Below are 9,783 nucleotides of genomic sequence, written 5' to 3'. Positions count from 1 at the left end.
ACATTGGACTGCTCCCCCAGTGGGAGCCCCAGCAGCTCCCTAATCCCGCTGGAACCTCCCTGTCTGTGCCACGGGGGCCAAATCCAGCAGGATCTCAGTCTTCTGCCCCTACAGAGCCCCCGAAAGCTGGGAAGCCTCTCCAGGCACTTCCCAAAGCCCTGGGCGCTGGGAACAGCCCTTCCTTTGGCAGGGGCTGAGGAGGGGACAGGGAAACTGAGCTGTGACAAATCCATCTCCACGCTTGTCACCCTGGGGACGAGCCCAGCTTCCCACACCCATTCACGGGAGTTTCGTGCTGGCTCTGGGGTTTTCACCACGAGGCGTTCAGGAACCCAAACGCAATTTGTAGGGAGGAAAAACCTTGGCTGGCTCCGCTGTTTACTCTCGTGGAGCATAATGAAAATGTTAAAACGCCGAGTCACTTGACACCTGCCACCCCGGTAATGCACTTGCTTTACTTTTTTTTCTTTTTTTTTCTTTTCTTTCTTTTTTTTTTTTTTTTTTTTTTTTTTGGAGTTGGTGAATTTATTTCAAGCTCTTCAATCGCCTGAAGTTGAGGAGGACTCGCTGCATATTCAGCGAGCCGCCGCCGTGCTGACACGTCTCACGTCCTCTGCCGCCTTAAGTCTCTGCATTTATTCTTTTACAGACAGCTCAGAATTCGCCCCGCGCGGAATAAAATTATCCCGGGTGTCCTTCAGGAAAATAATGCAGGGCTTTTGGAGAGAGTGCGGGAAGTTCAAGGCAAATATGCCGGGTGGCCAGCACGTGAAGAACAAGTCATTGAACCTCTCTCACGGAGCTGTCATCTCCTCCTCGGGCTCGCCTGGCTGCAGACAGGCTCCCGCCCCGGTGAGTGATGAGCAGCCCCGCAGCCCCGGCACGCCGCTCCCGACCCTGCTGCTCACCTGAGTGACACCTCCCTGGGGGCACAGAGGGTGGCCGGGGGTGGGTGGCAACCCCGGCCCCCAAATTGTGGGGGTCTCGGAGCCGAATTGGGGTGGCCGTGCCTCAGGAGCAGCTCCGAGCCCTGGAATCACAGACGAGGGGAGCCAAGGCGAGTCTGGGCTGTGGCCACTGAGGGTGAGGGAGGCGATGCCTCTGCTGGGGTTTGTTGGGTGCTTTTGGGGTTATTTTTTACCAGTAATGATCCTCCTCCTGTTTTCTGGTTCAGGGAGAGGCAGGAGGGCAAAGGACGAGCACCTGCATCCCGCAGGGTGCCCCGCTGGGGGTAAAACGCCGCCTGAGCATCCCTGATGTCGGATCAGCTCTAAACCCATGGAAAACCGGGATTCCACATCCACAGACTGCCCCTTCCACTCCCAGCGGAAGCATCCACCAGCTCCATCCTGCTGGGAGCTGGAGAAACGGGAACCAAAGAGAACCTGACTTCAGAAACCCCAACCCCTTTTCCTGCTTCCCCAAACTCCCCCTTTCCCAGAGAGCCTCTGCTCTCCCCCCTGCAGCCACGTGTTTTCCACGGCTCCTGAGCCCCGGGGTGCTCTCAGCTATTGAAGGTGGCCGAACCTCTGCCTTTTGTGCAAACCCGAGCCCGAGCAGCCCGGGAGAAAGTTGATCCCGGCGTTAATTTGGATTAGGGATGCACACACGCAGCAGAATAAAGCGGGGGCTGCGGGCTCCTCTCCCTGTGTAATTTGTTCTCCATTGTCAGCGTCGTTGTTGATCCCGAAATTACAGAGCCCGAGGAGTTATTCAACACGAGATGTTGGACATGAAAAGGGAGAGAAGCTCGGGAAATGACCGCGAGGAGAACGTTTAAATCAACCCTGAGATTACAGAGGCGCAGAGCACAAAAGGGACCCCAAGCTCCTTCTGTTTCCTTCCATCGCCTTTGAGTGTTACCTGAGAAGGGAAAAAAATCCCAAATGGGTTCAGCACGGTGAGGAAAAGCCCAGGAATCTCCTGCCTCCCGCACAGCCCGGTAATTACCCTGGGAGCAGCACAGGTCAGGCATTCAGCACCCAGCTAATCCCCAGCCAGGAGCTGCATCAGCTCACCTGCATCCCTGCTCTCTGGAAAATCTTGGACTGGCGAGGGATTCATGGAACCATCCCAGAATGGTTTGGATTGGAGAGGCCTTTAAATCCAGTCCAGTGCCACCCCCTGCCGTGGGGCACCTTCCACTGTCCCAGGTTCCTCCAAACCCCATCCAGCCCGGCCCGGGACACTCCCAGGGATGGGGCACCCCCTGCACAGCTCATAGTGCTGCTGGTCCTATTTTCCCCTCTTTTCCATGTATTTTCCTCCTTTTCCAGGCCTCCCTGCTGCTTTGCTCTGCCTGCACAGCAATTGAAGCTGATGTCATTCCCAATTTTCCCCCCAAATTTGCAGCAAATCCCTGGGGATGGAGCCAGGTTTGCCAACGCCGCTCGTCTCTCAGCAAAGCCAAGAAGCACCCCCTCCACACTCCCAGCCAGGAGTATTTCCAAGGCGCCCAAATTCCTGGAAAATCCCAAATCCAGCCAAATTCTCCTCTATCTCTAGCTCAAACTGGGGTTTTGTGAGCCCCCAGCCTGCCAGGGGGGAGGAAACCAGACCTTGCTATTGCTGTGAATAATATTTGGTGATAAGGAAATCTTTTAGCTTTACTTCCAATTATCTTTTTTTTCAAACAGCGAGTTTTATCTCAAAAAGAATCAACTTTTCTCCACCTTTGAAGAGCAGAACCCTCCTGATATTCATTACATGACTCAGAACCTTCCCTTTGATGGAAAACTTTGGATTAGAGGCAGCATTCAGCATCCTGATTAGTACGAATGTGACCTACTACTGCAGCAGTTTGCTCAGAGGAGCCAAGAAGAGGAAAGAAACCCTCAGCGGGCATTATCCAGCATAAACACTGAATTTATTAAGGGAAAAAAAGGAGGGGGGGAGAAAAACAGCCAAAATGGACACATTTTTCTTGCTGAAACTGCAGGATTCCATCCCCACTCATCCCCTCTCCCCAGTGACTTCTCCTGCTTCTCCCAGGGCTTGAGTCCCAGAAATTCAAGTCTGAGTGGGTAAAAAAAAGGGTCACACCCCTAAAGGCTCCTCCATAACCCCAAAAGCTTGAGTCCCACTAAGCAGAAGAGCCAACACAAGTATTTTTTGGTTATTCCTGTGGGGGTGAGCAGCAGCCACCCAACACCTCGAGCTGAGCATCCCGAGGGAGCAGCACAGACTCCAGCAGCCCAGTTCCCGCCATTCCCAGGAAAATGAGCAGGATTTAACAGGAAAACGGTCTCTGTGCAAGTTGGGCTCGGTCCTTTTGTCCCTCAGGCTGCTCTGTGCCCACAAGGAAGCATCCAGGGGTGCTGGAAAAACATTTATCCATCGGAGCCGAGGAGATCAAACACTGTCCCCTGCACACCGCGGCTCCCCGAGCCAGCCTAGCTACTGGGACATCCTGGTGGGAAGGAGCAGCGAGGGCTGGGGTTACACATTAGCCAGAGCAGCCCGGGGCCGGGGATGGTTCCCGGACGGGAGGAAAGAGCAGCCGCTGTCCCGGTTAATGTGTAACAGCTCTGCCACGTCTCCCGCACCTTCTGCTCGCCGGCAGCTGCCAGGGGAGCACCAAAGCTGAGCCGGGCAGGGCTTAGGAGCCCCTCGGGGGGCACAGCGAGAGCAGGGGGTGAGGGAGGGGAGGGCAGGGAGGGGCCTGCCCGTGGGAGCAGCGGGGAGGGAAACCGGGAATGCTTTGCTCCCGGGTCATCCTGAGTGGGCCAAGTCCTGCTCAGAGCCCCCCGGCTCCCTGTGCCTTCCCAGATGTCTCCCACTAATCCATGTCCCACTCCCATTCTGTGCGTGTTTTCCTCATCCTCATCCTCCTCCTCACGTTCTCCTTTTCCTGGCTGAACACCTGCGACAGGAACTTCCCTCAGGGTTGTGTTCCAAGGCACAGATTCCCCAGGGACAGATTTTATCCTTCCTCCCACCCCGCAAGAGCTGCCCTGTTCCACTGGGATTCCACTTTTCCTATCAGCCATTCCCACAGGAGTGGAAGAACCTGGGAATGAGCCCTTCCCAGCCCAGCTTTGAAGAGCCCTGCCATGCTGTCACTTGGGATGTGGCAGGGTTTCCCAGGAGTGTCCCTGGGGCACAGGGTGCTGCTGGCCTGCTCCCACTGGGATCCGCTGTGGCACACAGGGAATTCCTGGGAGGGTCAGCAGCCAGTGCTGCTGCCAAGGTTTTCCATGTGGGAGCCGTTAGTGATGGGCAAGTCCAGACGGAAAATGAGGCAAGCAGCACCCTGATGTCCCAGAGTGTCAGAGAATCATGGAATATCCTGAGCTGGAAGGACCCACCAGCATCCTCCATTCCAGCTCCAGGCCCTGCACTGGCACCTCAACAATCCCACTCTGAGCATCCCTGAGCTGGGTTGGAGCTGTGACCATTCCCTAGGGAGCCTGTTCAGTGCCCGAGCACCCTCTGGATGAAAAACCTTTCCCTAATATCCATTCTAAACCTTCCCTGTGGCCCTGTCTCCACTGGGGACAATATAGGAATGTGCCTCTTGTTGACGGAGTGACAAAACCATCTTTTGTCTCTTTAAAAAGGAAAAAAGCTTAGAAGTTTCTTTCTTCAATTAGCGAAAAAGACACCTCATAGGATTTGGGGAACTTCACCTCACACTTAAGGATAGCCAATTGGGCAGAAGCCAGAAAGTCTTGCCTAAGCAATTTACTAGAAAAGGAAGAGAACAAAGAAACTAATGGCTTTTGTGAGGTGTTCTACCAGGAGTAAGAACTTCTCGCACCTGGCTCTGTCTTTCTCTGTGAAGAGTTTTGCTATTTTGCCTTTTATTAAAACTTTTCTGTTTCTAATATTACCACAGGAGCCATCCTGCTGGTTTGATACCTTCTGAGGTAGCTGAGCTGTCTTGGGTGTGATATAGATCTCCAAGAGCTTATGAAACTTGGCTCAAGGAGACCCAAACAGCCCGACAACAATGGCTCCAATCCTGCCTGGTGCCTTCCCAGGAAGCTGGCCGGCGTTGAGGCCACCACCGTGGCGTCCCCTTGGGCACAGCATTCCCAGCCTGAACGATCCTGGCTGCTCCTGGCTGATGATCCTGGCTGACAGGGATCCCACCGTGCGCTCCCACCACTGCCGGGTCCGGGCGGTGGGAGACGGACGCGTGATTGATGGGGCGCCCGCGATACGGCGCGAGCGCTCCTTATCTGCGCCTCGCCGGTGCCTCCACGTCGCTCCCAGGCTTTATGGCATCACTGTCACTCGCCTTGCCTTTTTTTTTTCCCACCCTGCTTGGTTTTTCCCACCAGGGAGTCTGCTTCACCTGCAGGATTTGTGGAGTTGGGAGAAGCGTCCCAGGGAAAAGTCGCCGTCCGTAGGCGCGGGTGGGCGCAGGGGAGTCGGGGCAGATGCTTCCCATGGCAGGGTGCTGGGAGCTGAATCCATCCAGAGAGACTTCCTGAGGGATTCCAAGCCCGACACTGCAGTGGAGAATTCCATCCAAAAGGTTGGGTGTGCATGGCAGGACCAAGGTTGGCTGTGGAGAGAGGGGAAGAGGGGAGGAGAAAACCAGTTTGAGTGGGAATGTCATTGGTGTCACCGGGGCATCCTCTGCTTCCCCAGGAGCGTGGGCCTCCACTAGGAAATGCTGGGAAATCTCCCCTGCTCTGCCAGGTAGGAGAGATGAGGCCAAGGCCACAGTGTCCCATTGGTGTTCCCAAAATTGCTGTTGTCACAGGACCCCCACAGCCCCCACATCCTCCCACGGGCAAGTGCTGGTGTCCCAGCCCGGGGCTGCTGTGTCCCCACCAGCTCTGCCCAGCACCTGCTCCTTCTCCATCCCAGGGTGGTGCCCAGGAAAAGCAGAATAACGTGAAATAAAATGAAATTCAATTCTACATTTTACGAAGTGAGGAGTGGGTGCCCACTTCCATCCGAAACCTGGCTGGATGGGGCAATCCCCATCTCCCTCTGCACAGGTTTGCTGCTTCCCTGCCCTGTTCCAGGTGCCAGGAGCAGGAGCTGGAGCGAGCTGCAGCAGATTGTGCTGTGTGCTCAGCCTGGGGACAGCCCATGGCCATCTGTCACCCCCAGGTGCGCGCCCAGCTCAGGCTCCTCAAACACACCAGGGCTGTAAAGAGGGGTGTGGGGCTGTGGGGCTGTGGGGCTGTGGGGCTGTGGGGCTGTGGGGCTGTGGGGGCGCTCCCCCAGCCCCTCCACCTGCTCCCATTTCCTCCCTCACCTTCCCTGCGCTGGTGGACCAGGAATCTTTTTAATTCCTTCTGCAAACCAGGCTGGGATAAGGAACTCAGCCCAGACTTCTCAGGTCCTGCTCTTCCCTGCCAGTGCCGCCTTCCCAAGCGCTGCACTTGGGGCACTCTGGATTCCTTCACTTTTGGGAAAGAGCTGTGGATGACACGTGGAAATACATCCCTTCAGCCAGGGAATTTTTGGGGGTGTTTCACCCCACCTGGGCATTCCAAGCCCAGAGCTCCCAGGCCGCTCCCAATCCCGGGACACAAAGAGGCACCAGCAGACTCTGCTCCAGAGGAGTTGAGTGACTGCAAATACTTGGGAATAAGCACCCTGTCATGAGGTGGAGCCCATCCCAACCTCCCCAGACTGGAGTCCAGACCTCCTATCTTCACACCAACCCCTCCAGGAGATTCCACACGGGATGTTTGAGGAGCAGAAAGGACTAAATTCCCAAGGCTGAGTGAAACCCACTTCACTCTCCAGTCCCTGGGCCTGCTGGTTTGGTCCCAGCAGCTCTGGGGCATGGTGAGAGCCACACACCAGGTGCCAAAACACCCTCAAAGTATAAAAATAATGAATAAAAATGGGTTTATTCATTAAATAGGGAGTTCTTATTAATAAAATAGGGACTGGTTTACAGCACAGCCCAGGTTTTACAGCACAGCTGTCCCAAGGAATGCCTGTGGGGGCCCGAATGCAGCTCCTGCTCCCTGGCCTTTTCCTGCACTTTCCCTCCTTCCTGGATGAGGGGATGCAGGAGCTGGAGCTGGTTTATAATCAAATTTACAGAGTTCCAATCCCTCTGGGCAGCATTCCCTAGGAATGGAGGGAGACATGGTCTGGACATCCAGCCTGAATTTCCTGCTGTCAAAGTAAAGACCCTGCCGATTTATGCAAATGAAGATTCTTCATGCAAATGTATGCAAATCACTGCCGTTTGATTGGTATTTTTATGTGGGTGACATAAAAACACAGAATTATTTTCTCCCCCAGTTTCACTCCCTCGCTCAGCAATCCGGGCACTTTATCCAAACAAAACAAGCCCGGCAAAGTTATTAATTGCCTGGAATGAGATCTCTATTGATCAGTGTGGGATCAATCACTTTATCAGCGGGTGGCTCTGCTGGAGCTGCCTGTGACCAGGGCATTTCACCGAGCCATATCTGACCCGGGACTTTCACACAGGACTCCAAGGTCTCTCCAGGAACGGGGCAGGTGCTGGGGAGGATCTGGGTCAGGTGGGATGGAGAAGGGGCTCTGCCGCCTTCCCTCTGCCCCCAGCAGCCCCCCAGCGGTGTTTGCATGTCACTCACGAAGCCTTTGGAAGGGACGTGGGATGCCCAGGAAGCCCTCGTGGCCGGCTGGGAGCTCTCCATCCCCTCTGGAATCCCAGTGGGATCGTACCTTTGGCAGGAGCCTCCTGCGACCGGGGACGGCTGGGAAGCGGCCGCGGCACCAGGCTCGGGATGTTTGGAACACACTCTGGGACACGTGGGGTGTTTTTTTGGGGTTGTCCGGGAGCTGGGCTCCGTGACCCTCGACTCAGGATATTCCAGCATCCCATGACCGCTCTTCACCCTTCAGGGAAGTCGGGCAGCACCGCCCTCGGTCACCAACTCCATCGCCTTCTCTTCGCCTCCCTTCCGAATAATAATATTAATTAAAAAATGATGTTAAACCCCAAAAAGGACCCCAGAATGGGGGCAGGGGAGGGGGCAGCGGCCGGAGGCGGCCGTGGCAGCGCAGCTCTGCTCTCCCGCACACCGGCGCTATCAGCGGCCGGATCAGCGGCGTATCTAATGTAAACGAGCCTCCCCACATCAATAACGTGCCACATCTGGCTGTTTGGCTGCGCGGCGCCCTGGCTACCGAGCCATCCGCGCACGGCGAGCGGGCGGCCGGACCGGCCCGGGCGGGGGGCGGGGGGGCCCGGCGGGGGCCTCAGCCAGCGGCTCCTCTGGGGAAGGGGGGCCGGGGGGAGGGCTCTGCCCCCCGGGGGGAGAGAGGGGCCGGCTCAGCCTTAAAAGAGCCACCCAGGAACCGGCGTGTTTGCGCTTCTTCCCAATTTATGGCCGCGGAGCATATGGCCGGTGTTCCGCCCGGCGGCAGCCGCCGGGGACGGCAGCGAGCGGCGCGGGGGATGTGAGGCCGAAGGGACGAGGAGCGGCCCCGGCGCACGGCGGAGACAATGCGGGAGGCGGGGGGCCGCCGCCGGAGCCCCCCCTCCTAGGGACCCCCCGCCTCGGGACCCCCGGCCAGGTGAGCCCCGGGAGGCGGCGGGGGGACACTCCCGCACGGGGACCCCTGCCCAGGTGACTCCCCGGAGGACAGCGGGGGGACACCGCCGCCGAGGGACCCCTGCCCAGGTGAGTGCCGGGGGGCGGTGAGGGGCTCCCCCCGCGCAGGGACCCGCCCAGGTGAGCCCCGGCAGGGAGCGGGGGGACCCTGGGCTGGAGCCCCCGCCGGCTGAGCCCCGGGGGCAGAGGGGACAGAGGGGTCACCAGGGGCGACAGCAGCAGGTGGGAAGGCGCTTTGGGGGCGGCGGGTCCGCGCAGGTAGGAGCCGGTGCGGAGGGCCGAGGGGGCGCGGCCCCGGCCCCGACGGCGCCGCGGCGACACGGCCACGGCCACGGCCACGGGTGGCAGCGGGGCCGGGGCAGCGCAGGGAAGGGGAGCCCGGGGCGCTCCCCCCTGCCCCGGCCGTGGGACACTTCTCAGCCGCGACGGCAGAGTCCGCCAGAGGACCGGGAATGACCGGGACTGGCCCCGGCCCCGGCGGTGCCCCCTCCTCCTTCACCCCTTCCTTTCCCCGCCCGTGCCACGCGTGTTTCCCCGGCTCGGGCAAGGCTTTTGGAGCCGAGCCCACGCGGGTGGGCCCGTCCCCACCCAGCCCTGGTCCCCCCCACCCCGGTGCGGGCTCCGGGGGCGGGCTCCGAGGCTCCCCGCTCCCCCAGTCGCCACCCGCAGCCGGCGGTGACCCGGGCGCGGAGCCCTCCGCGAGTGCGGAGCGAATTCTGATAAGAGAGCAAATCCCGCCGCGCTGCCTTCGCCCCGGGCCAGCGGGCCAGGCCGAGGAGGAAAAAATCATTTCTGACAAAGCTTAATCTCGGTGGGACACGTTTAATCATTAGAGACGGGGACGGGCAGGGCCGGGGGGCTCCGGGGGGGGCCACCCCCGTTTGTCCGGCGAATAAACCGGTTTGGAATAGACTGGAAAGGGGAAGGGAGCCCCGGGCCAGGCTTACAGCTCCCCCCCGGCGCAGGGGGGGGAATTAAACAAGACAAAATGTGGGTCGGGGGGCTGCGGGCTCCCGGCTTTGTGCCCGTACCCCACTGCCTCCATCACTATGGGCAATAATTTCCAAAATCTCATTAAAGTGCATTTATCAAAGCCCTAACATGTGCCCTCCGGCTCTGCCATAACCCCGCCGGCCCCCGGGGAGCAGGGGGGTTTGGGGCGGGGGGGGAAATCCCAATTTCTATGACAATTCGCCACCTCGGGAGCTTGGCTGCGGGGCAGATCGGCATCTACAGATTTATAAGGAATATCGGT

The sequence above is a fragment of the Fringilla coelebs genome, assembly GCF_963513975.1.
Source record: "Fringilla coelebs genome assembly, chromosome: 3".
Lineage (NCBI taxonomy): Eukaryota > Metazoa > Chordata > Aves > Passeriformes > Fringillidae > Fringilla > Fringilla coelebs.
Note: the sequence above shows the minus strand (reverse complement) of the source record.